Consider the following 23,352-nt stretch of genomic DNA (forward strand, 5'->3'; position numbering starts at 1 on the left):
AGAAGGAACCAGCACAAGAATTCTGGCACTATGAAAAATCTGAATGTTGTGACACTACCAAAGGATCACACTAGCTCTCCAGCAATGGTTCCTAAACAAAATGAAAATGCAGAAATGACAGATAAAGAATTCAAAATATGAATTGCAAGTAAGCTCAATGAGATCCAAGACAAGGTTGAAAATCAACACAAAGAAACTTCTAAATTAATCCAAGGAATGAGGGAAAATATAAAGATCTTAAAAAGTAGGCAATCAGAGCTTCTGGAATTGAAAAACTCACTTAAGTAATTTCAAAATACAGTTGAAATCTTTATCAATAGACTGGACCAAGCAGAAGAAAGAATTGTAGAGCTCGAAGACAAGGGTTTTGAAATAACACACTTAGACAAAAGTAAAGAAAAAAGAACTTTTATAAATGAACAAAGTCTTTGAGAAATATAGTATCACGTAAAGTGACCACACTGTGAATTATTGGCATTCCTGAGAAAGAAGGAGAAAAAATTGAACAACCTGAAACACATATTTGAGGGAGTAATTCAAGAAAATTTTCTTAATATTGTTAGAGAAGTGGACATCTGAATACAAAAAATTCAGAGAATACCTATAAGATACTACCCAAAATGAATATCACCGAGGCATATAGTCACCAGACTGTTCAAGGTCAACACTAAAGAAAACATCTTAAAGGCAACTAGTGAGAAAGGTCAGATCATGTATGACAGGAACCACATCAGGGTAACAATGGACTTCTCAGCAGAAACCTTACAAGCCAGAAGATATTGGGGAGCCTGTTTTTGGCATTCTCAAACAAAAGAAATTCAAATCAAGACTTTCATATACTACCAAAGTTTCATAAGCTATCAAAAAATAAAATAGTTTCCAGACAAGCAATAGCTTAGATAATTTGTCACCACTAGACCAGATCCTTCAGGGAGTTTTAAATATAGAAATCCAATAATTAAACCTGTTACCACAGAAACACATTTAAGCACATAGGCCACAGACCCTATAAAGCAAATACACAATAGAAACTACGATGCAACCTGCTAACAACTTTATAATGGGATCAAAACCTCATATATCAATATTAATCTCAAATGTAAGTGATCTAAATGCCCCATTTAAAAGTCTCACAGTGGCAAGTTGTATAATACAAAAAAGACCCATCCATCTGCTGTGTTCAAGAGACCCATCTCACATGTAATGACACCCATAGACACAAGGTAAATAATTGAAGAAAGATACATCATGCAAACAGAAAACAAAAAAGAGCAGCAACCACTATTATTATAATAAATAAAACAAACTTTGAACCAAAAAGAAGTAGTAAAAAGGGAAAAAAAAGACATTTTACCTGATGATAAAAAGATCAATTCAACAAGAAGTCTTCACTAACCTAAATACATATTCACCAAACATCAAAGGACCCAGAGTCATTAAACAAGTACTTATAGACTTACAAAAAACTGTAGATAGCAACACAATAATAATAGGGGATTTCAACACCCCACTGACAGCATTAGACAATCTTTGAGGCAGAAAACTTAAAAAGAAATTCTAGACTTCAATTGTAAACTTGCCCAGTGGAATCTAATAAACATCTACAGGATACTCCACCCATCTACCACAGAATATACATTCTTCTCATGTGCACACAGTACATACTCTAAGCTCAACTAAATTCTTAGCCATAGAACAAGGCTTCATAAATTAAAAAAAAAATGGAAATCATACCAACCATACTCTTGAACCAATAGAAAATAGAAACCAATTCCAAGAAGATCACTCAAAATGATACAAGTACATGCAAATTATACAACTTGCTCCTTCCTTACTTTTGGATAAACAACAGAATTAAGGCAGATTTTAAAAAATATTATTTAAAATAAATGAAAACAGAGACACAGCTACCAAAATCTACGAGATGTAGCAATAGCAGTGTTAAAAGAAAGTTTATAGCATTAAATGCCTGCATTGAAAAGTTAGAAAGATCTCATTTAATGAACTAAAATCACACCTACAAGAACTAGAAAAACAAGAACAAAATAACCCCAAAGCTAGTATAAAAAAGAATTAATTAAAATCAGAGTAAAACAGAATGAAATTGAGACCCCAAACTCTTACAAAAGATCAATTTAAACAAAAGTTGCTTCTTTAAATAGACAAACAAGATCAATAGACGGCTAGCGAGGTTAACAAAGAAACAAAGAGAGTAGATCTAAATAAGCACAATCAGAAATGACAAAGGTGACATTGCCACTGATCTCACAGAAATACAAAAGGTCCTCAGTGACTATAATGAACACCTCTAGGCACACAGACTAGAAAATCTAGAGGAAATGGATACATTGCTGGAAACGCACAAGCTCCCAAAATTGAATCAAGAAGAAACTGAAACTCTGAATAGATTCTGTAATTTAATCATTAATAAAAAACTTACCAATCAAGAAAAAGCCCTAGATTAGATGACTGTACAACTGAATTCTACAAAGCATACAAAGAAAAGCTGGTACCAATTCTACTGAAGACATTCTGCTCCCCCACCCCCCCCCAAAAAAAAATCAAGGAAGGACTCCTTTCTAAGTCATTCTATGAAGCCAGCATTACCCTGATGCCAAAAACCTGGCAAAGATACAACAATAAAAAAACTACAGGCCAATATCCTTGACATATATGCAAAAACCCTCAACAAAATACTAGCAAACCTAATCTGGCAGAATATTCAAAGTTAATTTATCATGATCAAGTAGACTTTATCCCTGAGATGCAAGGTTGCTTCAACATATACGAATCAATAAATGTGATTCACCCTATAAATAGAATTAAATCCAAAAATCCTATGATCATCTCAATGGAAGCAAAAGGTTTTTGATAAACTCCAACATCTCTTATCTCTTTGACATCTTTTATCTCTTCATGATAAAAACTCTCAACAATCTAGGTACTGAAGGAATATACCTCAAAATAATAAGAGTCATTTATGACAAATCCACAGCCAACATCATACTCAATAGGCAAAAGATGGAAGCATTCCTATTAAGAACAGGAACAAAATAAAGGATGTTTATTCTCACCACTCCTGTTCAACATAGTATTAGAAGTCTTAGCCAGAGCAATCAGACGAGAGAAAGAAAAAAAAGGCATTCAAATAAATACAGAAGAAAAACTCTCTCTCTTTGCAGACGATATGCTTGCATACCTAAAAATACTAGGGACTCAACTGAAAGGCTTTTAGAACCCATAAACAATTTCAGTAAAGTTTCAAGATTCAAATTTCATGTACAAAAATTTCTATACTCCAACAGGTTTGAAGCTGAGAGCCAAATCTAGAATGAAAACTTATTTACAATAGCCACAAACAATAAAATACCAAGGAATACATTTAGCAAAAAAGGTGAAAGATCTCTACAAGGAGAACTATAAAACACTGCTAAAAGAAATCAGAGATGACACAAATAAATGGGAAAACATTTTATACTCATGGAATGAAGACACAATATTATTAAAATTGCCAAAGTTCCTAAAGCAATTTATAGGTTCAGAACTGTTTCAAAGGCATGACATTACCCAATTCCAAACTACATTATAAGGCTATGGTAACTCTAACAGTATGGTAGTAGTACTAAAACAGACACACAAACCAATGGAACAGAATAGAGAACCCAGAAATAAAGCTGCACACCTACCACCAACTGATTCTTGAAAAAAGTAAACAAAAAGTAACAACAGGGAAAGGACCACTTATTCAATAAACAGTGCTGGAAGAACTGGCTAGCCATATGCAGAAGAATGAAACTGAATCCCCCCCCACCCCATTTTTACCATAGACAAAAATTAACTCATGATAGATTAGATATTTACATATAAGACCTCAAACTACATAAATCCTAGAAGAAAACCTAGGAAATACCATTCTAGATAGCTTAGGCAAAGAATTTATTGCTAAGTCCTCAGAAGTAATTCCAACAGAAGTAAAAGTTGGCAAGTAAGACCTAATTAAACGAAAGAGGTTTTGCACAGAAAAAGAAACTGTTAACAATGTAAACTGACAACCTATAGAATGGGAGAAAATATTCACAAACTATGTATCTCACAAATGTCTAATATCCAGAATCTATAAAGAACTTAAACACATCAGCAAGCAAAACCCAAACAATCAATAACAACAAAACATTTTAAAATGGGCAAAGGACATGAACAGGCACTTCTCAAAAAAGACATACAAGTGAAAAAAAAAAGTTCACCATAAGAGAAATGTCAATCAAAACCACAATGAGATATCATCTCATACCACAGAATGGCTATTGCTAAAAAGTAAAAAAAAAAGTAATAATAACAGATGTTGGAGAGGCTGTGGAAAAAAAATGACATGCTTACACACTGTTCGTGGCAATGTAAAGTAATTCGACCACTGTGGAAAACAGTTTGGAGATTTCTCAAAAATCTTAAAGCAGAACTGATATTTTACATGGCAATTTCATTACTGGGTATAAACCCAAAGGAAAATAAATCGTTCTGCCTAAAAGGCATGTTATGACATGTATATGTTCATTGCAGCACTACTCACAATAGCAAAGACATTGAATCAACCTAGGCACCCATGAAAGGTTGACTGGAAAAAGAAAATATGACACACGTACACATGGAATACTACCTAGCCATAAACAAGAATGAAATCATGTCCTTCACATCAATATAGATGCAGTTGCAGGCTAGAATCCTAGGCAATTAACACAGGAACAGAAAATCAAATACACATTTCTCACTTCTACATGGGAACCAAACACTCAGTACACATGGACATAAAGATGGAAGCAATGGACACTGGGGACTAGTGGAATAGGGAAAGAAAAACAGGGTGAGGCCTGAGAGGACTGCCTATTGGGTGTGCTCACTGGGTGTCAGTGTCATTTGTACACCAAACCTAAGCATCACACAGTGTCCTAATGTGACAGGCCTTCACATATACCCCCTGAATCTAAAATAAAATTTGAAATTATTTTTTTAAAAAAGAAAATGTGGTATGTATACACACAAGGGACTACTATTCAGCCATGAAAAGGATGAAATGTCATTTGACACAACTTGGATGAACCTGCAGGATATCATGTTAAGTGAAATAAGCTAGGCACAGAAAGACAAACACCTCATTATCTCACCCATATTTGGAATAAAAAATCTTCATCTCATTGAAGTTGAGAGTAGAACAGTGGTTTCTAGAGCTGAGGAGAGTGGGGTAAGGGGAGATGAGAGGAGGTTGGTCAACAGATACAATGTTACAGTGAGATAGAAGGAATAATTTCTGGTACTCTTGCATAGTATGGTGACAATAACAATAATGCATAGTGTATTTCAAATAAGTAGAAGAGAGAATTCTGAATATTCTTACAATCTAAAAGATGATAAATATCTATGGTGATGTGTGTGCTAATTATCATGATTTAATGATTGTGTGTATATACATATTGAAACATTACATGTATACCATATAGATATGTATAATTATTATGTGACAATAAAATGTATTTTCAAATAGTATCATTTCATATATTCAGGGTTAAAATATATTACTAAAATTAATTTTATTTGTTTTCTCTTACTTTTTTAAGTAACTTTTTAAAATTACATGTGTGGCTCTATTTTGGGACTTACATTGTATTTCTGTTGGATGGTAGTTCTCTACAAAACAAAAACAAATAAAAATTGTCATGAACTTGATTACCCCTTGACAGGATAGCAATGTCAGGTAGAAAGCATGGGATGAGGATAGCACCATCAGGTAGAAAGCATGGGATGAGGATAGCACCGTCAGGTAGAAAGCATGGGATGAGGATAGCAATGTCAGCTAGAAAGCATTGCTTCCAAGATGTCTTAGTGATGCAGAGAGCAAATGAGCACAGGGTCCTGACAAAGCAACCCTGGCTTATCTAACCGTTTCCATTCTTCATCTGGGGGTTAAATACTCAGGACAGGAAACAACAGAATTTTACACATTTCATCTTAATTTCTAATGCTGTGTGAGTGTAGAATTCCTTGTATAAGTATGAGAAAACAGAATGTAATTATCAGATATATGAAAACACACAGCAATTCAAAAGAAGACACCATGGGAAGAACCAAATCAAATGTCCAAATGTCTTTTTATTAAATAAAATCTCTTCATTCACAAACAAGAAGATCCAATAGAACATTGTATCTATATAGCTAGAAAATGCAGACAAAGAGAAAAAAAGGGACCAGGACAGAATGTGTGAAGACAAAAATATTTAAAACTAATATATCAAATATAGTGAAAGCAGAGGTGAATTTTCCAAAGAAATAATAAAGCTTAAGCTTTGCGGGCACCTCCCTAGCCAAGGCTTCTTCCGAGACTCTGGAAGATGCCTTGCAAGTTTGTATTAATGTCTTAATATTTGTTTAAAAAAAAAAAAGAGGGTCCTCAGTTGTGTAAACATGAGGCTCTGCAATGCTTGTATCGGATCCTGGCACAGTGAAAGGCTAATTGTAATCTGCAATCATATATCTACCTCTACCCACAGATAGTCACTGAACACCTGATTTATATCAGGTAATCTGAAGAAGAGGTGGTGAGCCAATACACTGCTGACCTAGCCCCAATGGAACATGCTTTCTATTAGGTTGGTGCAAAAGTAATTGCAGGTTTTGCATTACAAATAAATACAAGTAATAGCAAAATCCACAATTACTTTTGCACCAACATAATGGATGGAAAAAACAGATTATAGACATGTTATTGTAAATAAATAAATAAATAAATAAATAAATAAATAAATAAATTAAGATCTACAGCAAACAAAGCTAGTATAAAGAATTCACCCACCCAATATATCGGCTCATTCCACTTCTAATTGCCCAGTATTTAGAATATCCAATTGGGCTTCCAAGATATAATACACAAATAAGCTAATTGATTCAATTTCTCACAGTAGACTATGTGTTAATTTGAGAAATGAACACCATGAGTGATTCTCATAGTTTATATATGTAAATACAAGTAAACATGAGTGCACAAATACACACAAGTATACACATATATGCACACATAAAGCTTCAATTTTATTATGGGGTTTTGGATATTTCATTTATCTTCTTTGAACTTAACCATGTTTTCAATAATTTGGGTACTAAATTGGTATTATGCTTTAATCAAAAGAAATATTAAAACCCTAAATTTTCTTCATAAAAAGTATTTTTCCTCTCAAAATGTCCTACTAGAGGAGTAGTGTGAATTTGTAAACATTTCTTGGAGTTGTATAGGTATGCAGGCAAAATTTCATAGACCATATCACAGTTACAAGCTTGCCATGATTCCACAGCCATCTTCACATGCACTATCAATTTGCCTGGCCAGTTGGAAATAATAGATATGGAAGAGAAAGGAGGGTGGTGCTCCTCCTTTTCTGCTTCTCTAATTGACTGTGAAAAATGGATTCCTGCAACAATGTTGATTAAATTTACTCTATTTGATATTATTTACCTGAAGAAGGGGACTTCTTTCAAAAACAAAGGGGAAAATGTAATGCAAAGGTAAATATATCAGCACATATATTAAATATTTTTATTTTATTTACCAAATGGAATAAAAGGAAAAAAGAGGTAGGCTAATGGCACACTGAAGAATAATTGAAAACATGTTTAATCATTTGTCCACAAAGCAAAGGACAAATGCAAATTTGATTACAAAGAGTGGTGGAAAACGTAAACAACAGTTTGGAAATTATTTCTAGTTATTCTTCAGAATCAATGAATAAAGAAAAGAAGTATGAAAGTAATAATGAATTAAAATGTGTGTTTCCTTGTTAAAGTGAAATGATTTTGGGGTGCTGAAAGTGAACCCCATATTTCTCCCCACTTTCAGATAATTGCCTGATTTATGGCTACTGATACAATCATTGCCATATCCAGGTTTTAGAGTCAAATAGTTTATGACTCGGTACCGTGTGCTGCCAGGCTAATCTTTCCTGTTGGCAAATCTCCACATGGTTTGACTGAGGGTCACCAGGTAGCTTTCCATGCTCAAAGTTTGCCTGCTTTGTAGGTGTCAAATAACCAGACATTCTATTAGGGGCAATTCTTTCCTATGGAATAAAGTATTAAATACTAATATGAGTAAGTAGAAAAATATAAAAGCACCGTCCACATTTAATACATGATTAAAACATACTGAATACTTTCCAAGTGGTTGATAACCAAGAGCAAGAACTCACTTGGAATCGGGGTTACAGCAGATAAGTTTTGATAGGCAACATGTGGAGAGACCAAGAAGTGCCTCAATGTGATGGCAAAGTTGAGATGGAAGAAACATGTCAGGGATAGGATGGGGACCTAACTGTATAAATGAGGATAATGAAAAGGGAAAGAGGTTTTATATATGGAAAATAACTTTATCTATAGCTAGCAGTAACTGAGATTGCTTAGTCTAATAAAAGGTGACTGGAAGTAGGTGATTGGTAGAGGTTAAAAAATAAAAGGCAGTCTGGTAGAAAATGGAGTCAACTATTTGAGAGTCCTACAAGAAAAATTCAAAACGAATATGAACAGACTATATTGAGGCAAGTAAATATCAGACTAAAACATTCAGTTAGCTTACCAGTGGCTTCTTTTTATCACATATATTTCTCCTTTTCCTCTAGACTTCTATATACACATAGCTGATCTCTCTGTGGGTAGAGAGAGACTTATTCTGACCCTCTTTAATTTCTCTCTGATTCAATGATGGCAATGAAAAATGAAACTTAATATCATCTTTAGAGGAGAAAATACCGAATGATATCAATTTTTATATGTCTCGTGTTAGGTCCTAGAGAAGCAGATGCTGAGACTGAGTTTTTAATGCAAAATGTTGGTAAGGGATCAACATCAGTAAGCAGAAGGGACGAAAGCAGATTGAGTAGAGGGAGGAGTGAAAGTGCATCAAAGGCCAAACAAATAATCAGACAACTTGGTGAGGAGCTCTGGAGCAAGGATTGTCTACAACACTGTCGCACTACAGGCTGAAATAGATGAGATCTTTTTACCAGGGGTCACCAGAATATGGTCAGCCTGCCACATGTTTTTTATAGTCTGTGAGCTAAGACTATTTTTTTTTACATTTTTAAATAGTTAAAAAAGGCAAAAGGATATTTTCTGACATGAAAATTATATGAAATTCAAATTTAAATGTGCATAAATACAGTTTTATTGGTACATAGCCATGCTCATCCATTATGTATTATCCATGGCTGTTTATGAGCTACAACAGCAAAATCGAGTAGTTTGTGGCAGAGTCTCTACTACTCATGTACCTTAAAACACTTGCTGTTTGCTTTTTAATGGGAAACATTTGTAAATTCCTCCTTAATTCTCCTGCTTTACTGGGTCACAGGTAAGGGTAACTCTTGGGAGAAAGCCCTCTGCTACTGAGTCAAACCCTGAAAAAGCTGACAACCAGAAACTGTTTTCAGATCGCACTCCAGAGCTGGACAGCCAGCCCTTCTTTTAAAAGGTTATGCTGCCATAACCTGTCTACCATAATGCTAATTTCCACAGATCACATACTAAATGCCAGCTATTCCAACTAGCTTTTGACAAATACACTATTGTCAAATAAAATCTGTTTTGCAGTTATTCCAACATATGACGTGATCAGAGATTTTAATGTAATAGAAAAACAAAATTTTTATCCAAGATATCTTTCATCAAATAATTTGGACCCTATTGGCAATGGTTAGCATTTTAAAGACTTAAAAATCTGCTTTCCAATTATATTATTTTGAAAGAGATTTATTGAATAAGTGCAGAAGTTGTTATAAAAAATATGTGAACATATTCATCTTCAACAAATGTTTAATTATTACACATAAGAGTGCTATAAGACTTGTCAAATATCAAGTATTGTACTGTTTTTATTGAAGAACTGGCCTTGCACATTTTCCAGAGTTCCAAAAAATGTCTAATTGCTTCAGAGTTTTCCCTTCCTGATTATTATTTCCTCTTGTTCCCTTAGTTACTTTCATGGGTTCTATTTCAAAGCTTTTTCCTATAATAGATTGTGCTTTTGTCATTATTTTCTCTGAGAAATCAGATTTGGCTCTCCCATTTTTACCCCTAATTAAAATTTTTGGTCTAATTGCAGTATATTTCATTAGTTCTTACAGAACACATGAGCTTGAAAGAGGGTTTTCACTATTGGTTTAATGTTGAATAATATGCAGGCATCTAATAAGCACTGTCCATGTTAAGACTATTTTGTCAAAGTTCTCCTTAGCCCATTTGCACATTGGCCAGTAAGACTGCATCAAATTCCAAGGAAAAGTTTGGATTTCAGGTCCCAAGATCTAAAGAGTTAATTCTAAAAGTTAATTTTCATTGGATTAAAAACAATCAAGAATGGCAAGATAATTAGGTTATTTAAATGCAAGTCTGACAAAGACGGAGGTAAGAAGTATTGAAAGGATTAAAAAATTATCTGATAACTAAAACAATAAAGTCGTATTATTAATTTGTCTTTTGAAATTAGCACTTTTAATTCAACAATATAATGTGGAAATTTGAGAAGAAATAGTTTGCAAATGTGTTTACTTTACAATTGGCCAATGTTTCTCACTGTTCCTCATTCTCAATCTGTATTTTCTTCTTCTTTTCAGAGGTAATTTTTACATAAACGTCATGTACAATTAGGCGTGGAGAGTAGCTTTATTGCCTAAAGAACATGCTCCCTGCTAGAAGAGAATCAGCCAAGTCAAATAACAGAAAGACTCTATAATGTTAATGAGATTAACAATGACCCTTTGGGAGATATACCTAATGCTAGATGACGAGTTAGTGGGTGCAGCGCACCAGCATGGCACATGTATACATATGCAACTAACCTGCACAATGTGCACATGTACCCTAAAACTTAAAGTATAATAATAAAAGAAAAAAAAAAGAATTAAACTGTCTCAACCTAGAATTTAAATGACAGCAAAAACAATATAGTTCTGAATAGCCAAGCGAGTTATTCAATATCCTTATTTAAAAAAAAAATAGAGAATCTAGTTAACTGGGGGAAGAGTATGTTTTTTAAAAAGTAAGATTCTTTTGAATAAACCAATTGTAATTAAAAAAAATGACCCAGTTTTCAGATTACACACATTCTATTTGTTGATTCACCTGATACTATTTTTTTTTCATTTAATGACAATGTTAAGTGCCATGTGCATGTTTGAGAGAAGAGCTTTTCAAGAAAGAACAACTACTGCAAATTTCCTGAGGTAGGACTACGAGTATCCTAGGGAAAGCAAAGGGACATTGTGGATGGAACTCAGTAAGTGATGGAACTCACAGTAGGACACTGAAAAGGACATGAGAATGATTCGTGAGAGAGTCAATGGATTAATTCATGCACAGCTATAGGTGATTGTAAGGATTGTTAAAGACTGCTAAGGGTTAAGATTTGACTTAATTTACAAACTAACAAGTGAGCCTGCCTCAGTTTCAGAGGTGTTGAGAGAAGCAATGAGACTTCTGCATAAGAGAAAATGGACTTTATTACTCACAGAAAGTCAGGCAGTATGCACTTCATGTTCATACCTGTGTCTTACGCTTCCTAAGTCCCACAGAAGCAATATCAAGTGGCCCAGATGGACACTGCAAACACAGTAGCATAGTAGCTACAGATGAGAAATCCTGAACTTAGAAAACTTCTTTCTTAGAGTTCTCCAGAGAAACGGAACCAATAGGATATATACACACATATATGTATATATCCTATTGGTTCATATATACACAATTTTACAGATATGGTTTTTACATATATATTATGATTTTATATATTTATGATTTTACATATATTTATGATTATATGTGTATAAATATAATCTGTTTATGTGTCTATATATATGTACAGAGAAGACAGAGGATTTATTATAATCATGTAGGACTTATTGTGAACACAGAGGCTAAGAAGTTTCACAATCTGCTGTCAACAAGCTGGAGACCTAGGAAAGCTGGTGTCGTAGATCAGACTGAGTCCAAAGACCTGAAAGCCAGATGACAGACAGTCATAAGCTGAGAGCTGGAGAAGACTGATGTCCCAGCTCATAAGTTAGGCAGAAAGCAAATTCTTCCTTCCTCCCCCTTTTTGTTCTATTCGGGCCCTCAACAGATTCAATGATGCCCACCCACATTGAGGAGGGTAGTCTGCTTTACTCAGTCAACCTATTCAAATGCTAATCTCATCTCAGAAATAAGGTTTAGCCAATATCTGGGCACCCCATGGTCTAACAAAATTGAAACATAAGGTTAACCATCAAAACTTCCAATCATATGAGGGGGCAGCTAGCAAACTGTGCCAACTTTTACCCTGAAAGGAAACAGTATCTTTTATTGTCCTGTTTCAGAAACAAATATTTCCTCTGCCCTAGAGGAAGACACTATCTCTATCATCCAAGGATGCTTATTATGCAAACAAGAGATCCATGGACAACTGTTTCACAAAAAGGATTTTAGCATTTACTGTGGGTAAAATGAATAGCCGTTGCAAGCATTTTCTTTAAAAAAAAAGAGTGACATGGTGTGATTTTCATTTTAGAAGATTTACTCTGGCTACTGTGTTAAGAATATACCCATGAGAATCAATGGTAAAAGCTGTGAGATCAATAAGGGCAAAAGATGATAGCACATCGACCAGATGGTAAAAGCAGCAATAGTAAGAAGTACTTTGATTGTGTATATAGTTTGAAATTAGTTCCCATAGGATTTATTGATGGATTGGTCATGGGGTATAAGAAAAATAATGGAGCAAAATTTGAAGTTCCTACTAAACAAGATTGGGAGGATTTTAGGTGAAGAGGATTTGCAAGGGAGTGAAATAATTTCAGTTTAAGTCACATAGAGTTTGAGATGTGTATTAGATATCCAAGTGAGATATTAGGTAGAGAGATGAATATGTTAATCTGGAATTTGGAAAAGAGATCTAGGTTGGACACACACACACACACGCACACACGTGCACACACACACACTATTCTGCTTATCTACCTCCTGTCTGCTCTGCTGCTCTCATTTTATTGCTTGATAATCAGTTCTCATGGCTCTTAATCTACCACTTCTCTAAGTGTGTTCTTTGTGCTTCCTCCTAGAGTAGCCCCTCTTCAGATTATTACCTTTACATCTAAAGGACAATTATTTATTTTTCTCATTGATCCTCACAAGTTTGAGCTCTCTCGAGTACAATTCATATTAATCAAGCTCATCTGCTTCATTCCAGACTGGGCCGGTGGAAAGCTGGAAAATAGATCACTTTCCCAGGCCCAGATTTTAGGTAATGGGATATAATTATCTTAAACTCAACATGTTGGCATTTAGCTTCATTTCACTCCTGTTGCTCCTCTGTTCCTGGGATTTTTGATTGGTATAAGTGAATTCTGTTCCTCTGGGATTTTTGATTGGTATATAAGTGTATTTCTGATTAAGTTCCTAGTAGCCATCTTGAACTCCTATTTTATAACCAACTTCTTCATGTCCTTTCCTATTTTTTGTTTGTTTGTTTTGTTTTTTGAGACGGAGTCTCGCTCTGTCACTGGGCTGGAGTGCAGTGGCGCAATCTCGGCTCACTGCAAGCTCCGCCTCCCAGGTTCACTCCATTCTCCTGCCTCAGCCTCCCCAGTAGCTGGAACTACAGGTGCCTGCTGCCACGCCCGGCTAATTTGTTGTGTCTTTTAGTAGAGACGGGGTTTCACCGTGTTAGCCAGGATGGTCTCGATCTCCTCACCTCGTGATCCGCCTTCCTCGGCCTCCCAAAGTGCTAGGATTACAGGCGTGAGCCACCGCGCCCGGTCCTGTCCTTTCCTTTTTTTTACCTTAGATTCTGATTTAATTTTTAGGGTTTTGTTAGTTTCCTCAGGAGCTACATTCTGATGCTGAACCTGAGCCCAGTTGATGGGACAATGCTATTTAAAAATTTCATAATTGTTTATCCTACCTAAAATGTTTTCAATTATTATTTAATATTAATGTATGCAAACTACTCATGTCTCAGTTACCAACATAATTTTCTATTGCAATTCAATTCTCTAGATTTCCTGTTGACTTTTAGTACTAATTGTTTTCTAGCACTATTATCTGTCATCTAGAACATGCTGTCTACTTGTCTGAACTGCCTTACAAAACTTTGAGGTAGACCTGTACCTCTAGTACCATCCCATCCCTGTGGTGGAGAATAAAAAGGAAATTGAAATTTAGATTATTCTCTTCTCAAATAGTTGTTTGGGGATAAAATGATAAAGAAGATACGTATTAGTTTTATCATCCCAGGGCTTAATTTTTTTTTTACAACAACGCAACTAGACAAATAAATCAATACATTTACTGAATATAATTGTTACCAATACTAAGAATTAGATTGAGACTGTGATGAAAGCTTATGACAGAGATTTCTTACGTAGGGATATTGAGGCTGAGATGAGTAAGGGATAGTTTCTAGCAACTGTCAATATAACTTGAAACAAGGAGAAACAGAAGGTGGCAAAATAAAAAGTAGGGGAATGATTCCAGATTTCCAAGTAGAGTAAGTAATTTTATGAACACTATACAATACGGATGACTAAGACAAATGGAAGCAGCCAATTATAGTGGAGCAGAAAAAAAACATAAAGAGTGCTGGAGAGAGTTACATGAGATAAGCTAAACCTAAGTGGTAAGTAGGGCACCCAAATATACAGGGCTTTGGAGTCCAGGATAAAAATTTTGAACATTATTGGGAAGTCCTAAATAATTTTAAACATGGCATAATCAGGATTGCACTTGTAAAATTAATCTGGTTATATCCATAGCGATTAGATTAGGGTTTTTTTTTAAATCCCCTCAAAAATAGTGGATTTTGCAGAGAATCAAAAGAAAAAATGTGAGTTGCACTTCTATTATGGTACTGGCTTTTGAGAGAAATGGATGGTTTCAAGATGACTCAGTAATTACAATAAATAGTATATGGCCACGCATGGTGGCTCACACCTATAATCCCAGCACTTTTGGAGGCCGACACGGGTGGATGGCTTGAGCCCAGGAGTTCCAGACCAGCCTGGGCAACATGTGGGGAAACCCAGTCTCCACAAAAATTGCAAAATTAGTTTAGTCAGGCATGATAGTGTGCACTCAGCCTGGGAGGCAGAATGAGACCTTGCCTCCCCCCCCCAAAAAAAAAAAAAACGAAGAAAAAAAACAGAGGAAGAAGAAGGAAAAAAAAGGAATAGCGTAACTGATTAATGGGATATATTAGGTGAGGAAAAGCTAAATGTCAGATTTCTTCTTTGACTTCTAAAAAGTTGTCCCTCACATTTACTAAGACAGGAAACAGTAGAGGAGGATAAGATTAGAATAAGAAAGATAATTTACTCGTGGATGTATTGAAATTCATGTGAATGTCTCAACTTGAAATTCACTTCTGAGATTCTCTAATATCCAGATATAAATGGAGATTAAATAAAAATGGCTATATACTTTTTTTAGGAGAAAAACATTTGTTTATTGCTAGACTTAACAATCACATTGCCATCATTTATATTGAAACATTCATCAATCTCCTATTCTTTTATTCTAAAACAGTTATTATTAATAACCTATTCATTTACTCTAAAGCACTTATCAATTTAGCTATCATGTTTAATTCATAGCAATAATACTGTGTTATAAGACATTTTACTAAAATATTAGACTACTTACCTGCCCATTTTTTGATAAACTTTCTATTTTGAAATAATTTTATATTTTGCAAAGATAGTTGCAAAAGATAGTACAGAGTTCTGTTATACTATTTTATTATACAATTTCTATTCATAGAACTTATCATTATTATAGGCATATTTTTATTTGCACAGTTTTATTGATTCAGTGTGTTTTTTCCATTAAAGTATGAAGGCAACAGTCATACTGTCTTGCTCACCACTTTATACCTAAAAAATAGCAGGTATTCAATAAATATGTATTGAATTAACAAAAAGCTAAAAATATAAAGTTGTAAGCCATTTGCTTATAGATAATATTTGAGACCTTGGAATATATGAAATGATTGTGAATGCCGAATATCTGAGACAGCTTTCAGTTAATTTAGAAAGTTTATTTTGCCAACGTTGAGGATGTACCCGTGACACAGCCTCAGGAGTCCTGACGACATGTGCCGAAGGTGGTCGGGGCAAGCATAGCTTGGTTTTATACATTTTAGGGAGACAGGAAACATCAATCAATATATATATATATATATATAAGATGTCCATTGATCATGTCCAGAAAGGCAGGGCAACTCAAGCAGGGAGAGGGCTTCCAATTCATAGACAGATGAGAAAAAAGCAGTTGCATTCTTTCGAGTTTCCGATTAGCTTTTTGAAAGGAGGCAGTCAGATATGCATTTATCTCAGTGAACAGAGGGATGACTTTGAATAGAATGGGAGGCAGATTGGCACTAAGCAGTTCCCAGCTTGGCTTTTCCCTTCAGCTTAGTGATTTGGGGAGCCCCAAGACTTAATTTCCTGTCACATGACTTAACAAGGATATTAACGATATAAGCACGGGTAAAAGAATATAAGCCACAAATAAAAATAAAAATTACAGAAGGATCTGCCAGAGCAGGAAGGAAATAAGAAGCCTCTGTATCCTAAAAATAAAGAGTGTTTTAAGAAGTAAATATTTGTGCTAAGCAATGCAGAGACTTAAAAGTCATGGAGGAATTTCTATATTCCTGAGAGATATATTGATGTGAAAGTCACTGTTTGTTTGTTTGTTTTGTGAGACCTGATATGGCAAAGTGATGGAGACAGAAGGCTGATTGTCGTGGGTTCAGAGTTGAGTAGGAGGTGAGGAAATGGTTGCAGAGGTGATTATGCTTTACAGTATGTGGTTATAAAGGAGAGAAGGGAGGTAAGGAAGCTACTCAAGGGGATGACTGATTAAGAGCTTCTTCTTCTACAGTTTGCCTGTACCTATTAAGATGACTTTTTACCTGTTAAAATACATTTTATTTCACACTCTCCAGCTAGTGCATTTAAACAAGTTTCTAGCATCTGATCTTGAGTGAACAGAACCTTGATTATGACTCACAGGGCCACCTGTCAATCCTTAAGAACTTAATGGTTACATTGTGTAGAATTTCCCATAAAAACGTGTTATCCTTCAACATTTTCCTAGAAAGCACAAATAATTAAATAAATAAAAATACTTCACTTTGTTACTAGTAATGAGGCAGGAGAACAGGGTCTGGAGGCAGGGAACATAAGTCTTACTCTTGCTGACTTTCTAGAACTAAATCAAATGGAAACACTTCAACTATGACAGAAAATATCCTCTCCAGTTACCTAGGGCTTACACAGAGTAAATGACTTTGCAACTTTACTTCATCCTCTTTATTTACATAGGATGTAGACCAAGTAAACAAAGGAAACCACTAGAGGGTATTTAAACCTCAGAAAATTCTGTAACAGGCTCTTGAGCCCCTATGCTCAGATTCGCTCCCACCCTGTGGAGTGTACCTTCATTTTCAATAAATCTCTGCTTCTGTTGCTTCCTTCTTTCCTTGCTTTGTTTGTGCATTTTGTCCAGTTCTTTGTCCAAGATACCAAGAACCTGGACACCTTCAACAAGTAACAGATACGAATTTAAACTTGCCTTGAGAAAGTTCTTTCTGTAACTCTAACATCGGTAACGGTATTTTAGAGCAAGGCAACATTCCAAAACATTGCTCCCTATGCTCTGAGAGGATGTAGAATTAACCAACTTTTTGTTTTAAAGACACCTAAAATATCTGAAATCAAGTTGTTATTTATCAAGGAAATTGTGCTACTTTGCAATGGTGTCTTCTTAAAAGAGAGGGCTAAAATAATCTAATTATTTTCCATTAATGAAATGGAGACGTTTCAGATTAGCCTTTGAAGAAGAATGTTATGTGAACAGCAACACACACACACAGACACACACACACACACACACACACACACACACACACAGACACACACAATCTCATCAGGAATTTCAGTAGTAAAATCACTTCTAAATCAGATTAACCCTAAATTAGAGGGTCCCATGTTTTTCCAGGATAGATCTAGAGTGAACATTTTGTTTTCGACAGAACACAGTTAGCATGCTTCCTGAGATCCTAGAGGATTAGAAAGAAATCTCTTGAAAAACGTATTCACTTATTGTAATATGCAATGATCCTCACCTTATACTCAACTGGGTAACAACTTAGTTGTTGATGTATAGCTGACTACATGCATTATTGTCTAAATTGGGCACATTGACAATCCAAAGGAATTACATTAATTATTATGGCAAGAAAACAGGGGTAAACTGAGATTTTTCCAGGCAGCCATTTTAAGTATAGTCACATAAATTATTTATGTACTCCTATTTTCTCTCCTAATAAGTGAACAATAGCAAGCTAAGATAACCTCCCTCAGCCCTGGTTTGACAGTTCGTAATATATGCACACTTCCTAGAGTAGTCATGATAATAAAACCTGAAATTCATTAAATAACTTTGAGAATACTAAAAACTCTCTGTATTTGGATTTATATTTGTATATGTATATGTGTTTTTGTATCTAAACTGCATATTTTTATTATTTAAATTGTAAAAACTAAGAGGGCAGTAATTTGTCTTACTCAGCACTGATACTGTGTAATATTTAGTCATTCATTTTTAGATTACTGACAATTTTCTATCACTTTTCTTCTAAATTCTTCAATGTGATCAGGCATAACTTTATCATTGAAATGAAAACTAACTGAATTTTTTTATGACTTGCAGTGTCTGAAAACTGGCAGTTTTTTTTTGGATAAAAACATAGAAATGAAAATAGGAAGAAAGAAAAAAGAAGGAATATGAAATAGAACAAAAAAAAGTCTTAAGAGAATGTTGATCTATTGCTCACTATACAATCTGCTAATTTTTGATGAGATATTTGAGAAACACGTTTATTCATTGTTAGGTGTTCAATATCACAAATGTGAACAATGTTAGACATTTTAAAATGAAAAAGATATAATTTTGGCTCCAGATAATGATCCAGGGTATAATTTTTCCACAAGTTTCTTGAAGAGGGCAATATGTTTCATGATGAAAGGGTTCCATTGTCAAGTAAATTTGAAAAACCTTAATTAAGCAAATGTAAAGAGCTTAAAATTTATTTGTTATTTTTGTTTGACTTTCTCCTATATGATTTCTCAAAAACTTTAATGTTTAATGCATGTTGTTAATTTCCAGAGGGAAAGGAAATAAGAGCCATTTTTCAAACTGAGTTAACTACAGAACACATTTTAAAGAATTCTCATTTAATGACTTGCAGTGTCCTCAGGAGTTCTCACTGTGGCCATACAAATCATTTGCCCAGACTTTGAAACTACGGCTGGGTAGAGGAAACCTGAATCATTTAAATTCTGTTTTCTCGATATATAGAAAGTTTAACTCCTTCAACTTCTTATTGTAACTTATGAAAATATACAGTTTTATTACTCCTTACCTTTAAATTGTGACTAAAAATATCAAATCACAATCTATAAAAACATCCAATCACAACCTATATTTATTTCCATGACACCCAAACATTAGGAATAGTACTCAACATATTGGCTATATGTGTCAGCTTCTAAATAAAGCAAGAATATATATTTTCTTTTACAAAGCTTGCAAGTCATCATAGGTCTAAATCTCAGAATATGAAACACCCAAATAAAGAAGATCTTCAGAGGGATTATTTATTTATGTCTTAGATTTTTATTGCTTGGCATTTTCCTATTTTCTTATGCTCTCTCTTATCCTGGAAGAAAGCAAAAGCATGACTAGGTGAGATTATGTGTTAGCACTCTACAAAATCTCTGGCCTTGCTTTGCAAAATATCTTCAGTATTGAAAGAGGAAAGACACATTTTTCACTGGTAATTATTTAGTAAATAAAGTATTCTCTGTCTGGTATAGACTCTATGATGCAATTTTAAATTGCTCTGTTTGGGCAATTAATCAAAATATACAGGGGTGCTAAAATATTAATATTTTGGCTATTCCAAGATTATTTTCTTCATGAAGGAGTCTAGCATGCCACAGAGCGTTCTGCTTCTTGGGCCACAAGACTGTCCGTTAGTCCTCAAACCCTCAGTACCATGGGCTGCAAGAATGGATCAAGTTTTGCTGAGGTAAAGTTTTTTGCAAACATGGCTTTTCACAAGAAATTTAAATTGTTAGTTACTCTGTAGATATGTTCAAATCTTCTCTGCTGCCACTTTGGCATAACTGATCTTCCTGCCTCTGAATGTCCTCCCCTCAAAGCCAATATACTGCTAAGTTATAAGCAAAGACCTGACCATGTAACCCTCCCCCTTAGCTCTGGTGCCTTCTCATTACCTACAGAGCAATTATTTATCAAGGCTCGGCTTATATTAATAACTTTACACAGCTTTTTATTTCTTTTTTTGTATTAATAGATATAATTGACTTAAACTTAGAAGTGAAATGTGGTGAATAGGTTAATGAAAAGAAATTCCAGTCCCCATGTCTAAGGTAAGTCATCTTTTTCTCCATGAGAAATTGTGTGGGTCAGGGAGCATGTAATATGGTAATCTTCCTATGATGCAGGTCTTGCTGTCGTGCTTCATTTCTCGTTTGTAGATTCTCTTTCAACATGATTTGGTTCAGTTTATTCAGGAGTTATATTCAGTACATTTATTGAAGTATGTTCAGATACACAGGAATGCATCTGAAAAGAAATCTTCAGTAGAAGGTGAAGCAAGAAGACATTCAGTAAGTTTAGACATGCAAACTGCAGACCATTACGCACACTCTGAGGTTTCCTTTCCATTGCCCGGTGTGCGTTGTAAGATTGTCCCGATCAGAACTTCCTCAGAAGACACTGAAAAGTTTAACATTTTTTGAGTTCTGGTGGTCAATGGTAGTCATATCTAAAAGCTGTTGCTTTAATCAACTGGCTCTTGTTTTTTTCTTTTTTTTCTTTTTTTTTTTTTTTTTTTTGCAAACACCTTCCTCTCCAAACCTAGGTGAATAGCAGCTTCTGTAAAGCTTCATCTTTCTCTCTGAAAATTATTTTTTTGCTCTTTAAAAAGGGGCCATCATTTGTGGCATCCCTTTTCTTCCAAATAACAGTCTCATAATAGTGCAGTGGTATCATCATCACAACCAATAGTGAGGTGTTGCTGTAAAAGTTGCTGCTGAGTTTTAATCATTTCTTTACATTTCTGAATTTCTAATTTGAGTTTTTCAGCTTCCTGTTCATGGTCTTGTTTTGAGATTAAATCTTCATCATTAAATTTTCTAAGTGTACCTTTGAAACGTGGCTACCAAGTTTTTCTCCATGACTTTTCAAAATTCCCCACTGTTTTCTGATGCTGTTTGTAGGCTGTTCTCTCACAGTTTCACAGGAAAGTTCCCAGATACTGTCTCTGCTCATTTCCCCAGCATCTTCTTCAACATCTGAGATGACAGTTCCTGTACTACCATCTTCTCTTTCTCTAGGTTTCTTTTGAGGAGAAAGAAGAAAAAACATATCCTTTTCCATTTGGTGAAGAAACTTCTTCATTATCAGCATTTTCCATTAGGAATTATTTATGACAATACTCATAATCATTCAAGATAATTTTATACATTTCATCAAATTCCTGACTTCTGTCTTACCAGTTTTCCAGAGGCCTCTTTTTCCATCAGCTCTCCCCACATTATTTAAAATGTCTAAAGCTATTTTTAATTCTTTTATGTTCATAAAAGGTTGATGTAGACTTTCCTTCAGTTTGTTATATTCACACTCTTTTCATATCATATCATGATAATACTGAATAGCTCAACTTACAATAATATTTTGTAATTTCTGTACCTTATCCTTCTCATTTTTCAATAGCTGATTCAAATTCCTGTTCTTGCATTGTAACTGTCTCTTTCCTGAAGCTCAATCATTTCCCTCTTGGAGGTTTCCAGTTTCTTAAGTTTCATTTAGCAGTTCTGTAGATGGTCCATGTCACCTCCCAGTTCCAGGTTCTGTGTTTCCTGAGCTACAAGGTCCTTCTACTGAAGTAGTAGTAGCTCATTCATATAATTTAAAAGAGCTGCCATATTTAATTCTTTCTATCTCTTTACCTTTGGATCCTTCACATAATTGAGGAAAGCCAAAAGTAGTCAATTCTTGATCAAGATATAAATACTCTGTTAAATATTATCATTTATGCAGAAGGCACCAACAAAAAATGTGTACATTTTTAAATAAAACTATGGAGAAACATGACACTTGCTATAAGTATAAACTTGGTGGTGATATCTTTGCTTCTGAGCTATACTTAGAGATAGTTTTGCTTTGTGAAGACAGACCTGGGTTTGTAACAGCCATCCAGTCTCTCATGGTTGTCTCTATAGCCAGGATTACTGAGGAACTAGTTCAGCAGTGAAACATGTAGTCCAGCTGTTGTCAATCTTTTATGCAGGCATATCTTCTTATGTTTCCCCTGAGGATTAAGTGAGATAATACATAAAATAGGTAGCACACTGCTTGGTTTATGGAACACAAATCATTAATATTAGCTATCATCATCATCATCAGCTAGACACAGATCAGCTAGACACAGGATGGTTTAGTATAAATGACAGGATATTGAAACCTCCACGGCCGTCAGAAGTGGCAGTGAGTTGCTGCTGGGTGTCCTAGTCCACTTCCCGCAGCATTGAAGGGTCAGGAAAAGTGGAATGGAATGTAGGGCCTTGCGCTGGTGGTCCCTCCTTCCAGGGTTTTATTTATTTTAGAAAACTATTACTCCAAACCCAGCTCAGAGGTTTTTTATTTTTGTTTGTTTGTTTGTTTTGACAGTCGCCCAAGGCTGGAGCGCAGTGGCATGATCTTGGCTCACTGCAACCTCCGCCTCTCAGGTTCAACCAATTCTCCTGCCTCAGCCTCCCAAGTAGCTGGGATTACAGGCGTGTGCCACCACGGCCAGCTACTTTTTGTATTTTTAGTAGAGACGGGGTTTCACCATGTTGGCCAGGCTGGTCTTGAACTTCTGAAGTCAGGTGATCTGCCTGCCTCGGCCTCGTAAAGTGGTAGAATTACAGGCGTGAGCCACCATGCCCAGCTGCTCTGAGATTTTTATGTTCTTTGATTTATCATTCATGCAATCAAAACTTTTCAGTTCATATTATTTATATTTAAGTCTTTATTCAATTAATGTTCATTGAACATCTCTTCTGTGCCTGGCACTTTTCAAGATACTGAGGATATATTGAGAAACAAAGGAGACATAAAAGAAGATAAAATCCTGTGGCTTCATAGAGTTTAGCTTGTATTGGTGCAGGAAAAAAGTAAAATATATAAGCAAAATACATAATGTATTAGAAA

General features: G+C 34.9%; 1 pseudogene; it reads right to left on the reverse strand.

Moving 5' to 3' along the window:
* Positions 1-20,269: 20,269 nt before the first annotated feature.
* Positions 20,270-22,365, reverse strand: LOC100969780 (afadin- and alpha-actinin-binding protein-like; annotated as a pseudogene).
* Positions 22,366-23,352: the final 987 nt, after the last annotated feature.

Source organism: Pan paniscus, chromosome 2, assembly GCF_029289425.2.
Source record: "Pan paniscus chromosome 2, NHGRI_mPanPan1-v2.0_pri, whole genome shotgun sequence".
In the NCBI taxonomy this organism is placed as follows: Eukaryota; Metazoa; Chordata; class Mammalia; order Primates; family Hominidae; genus Pan; species Pan paniscus.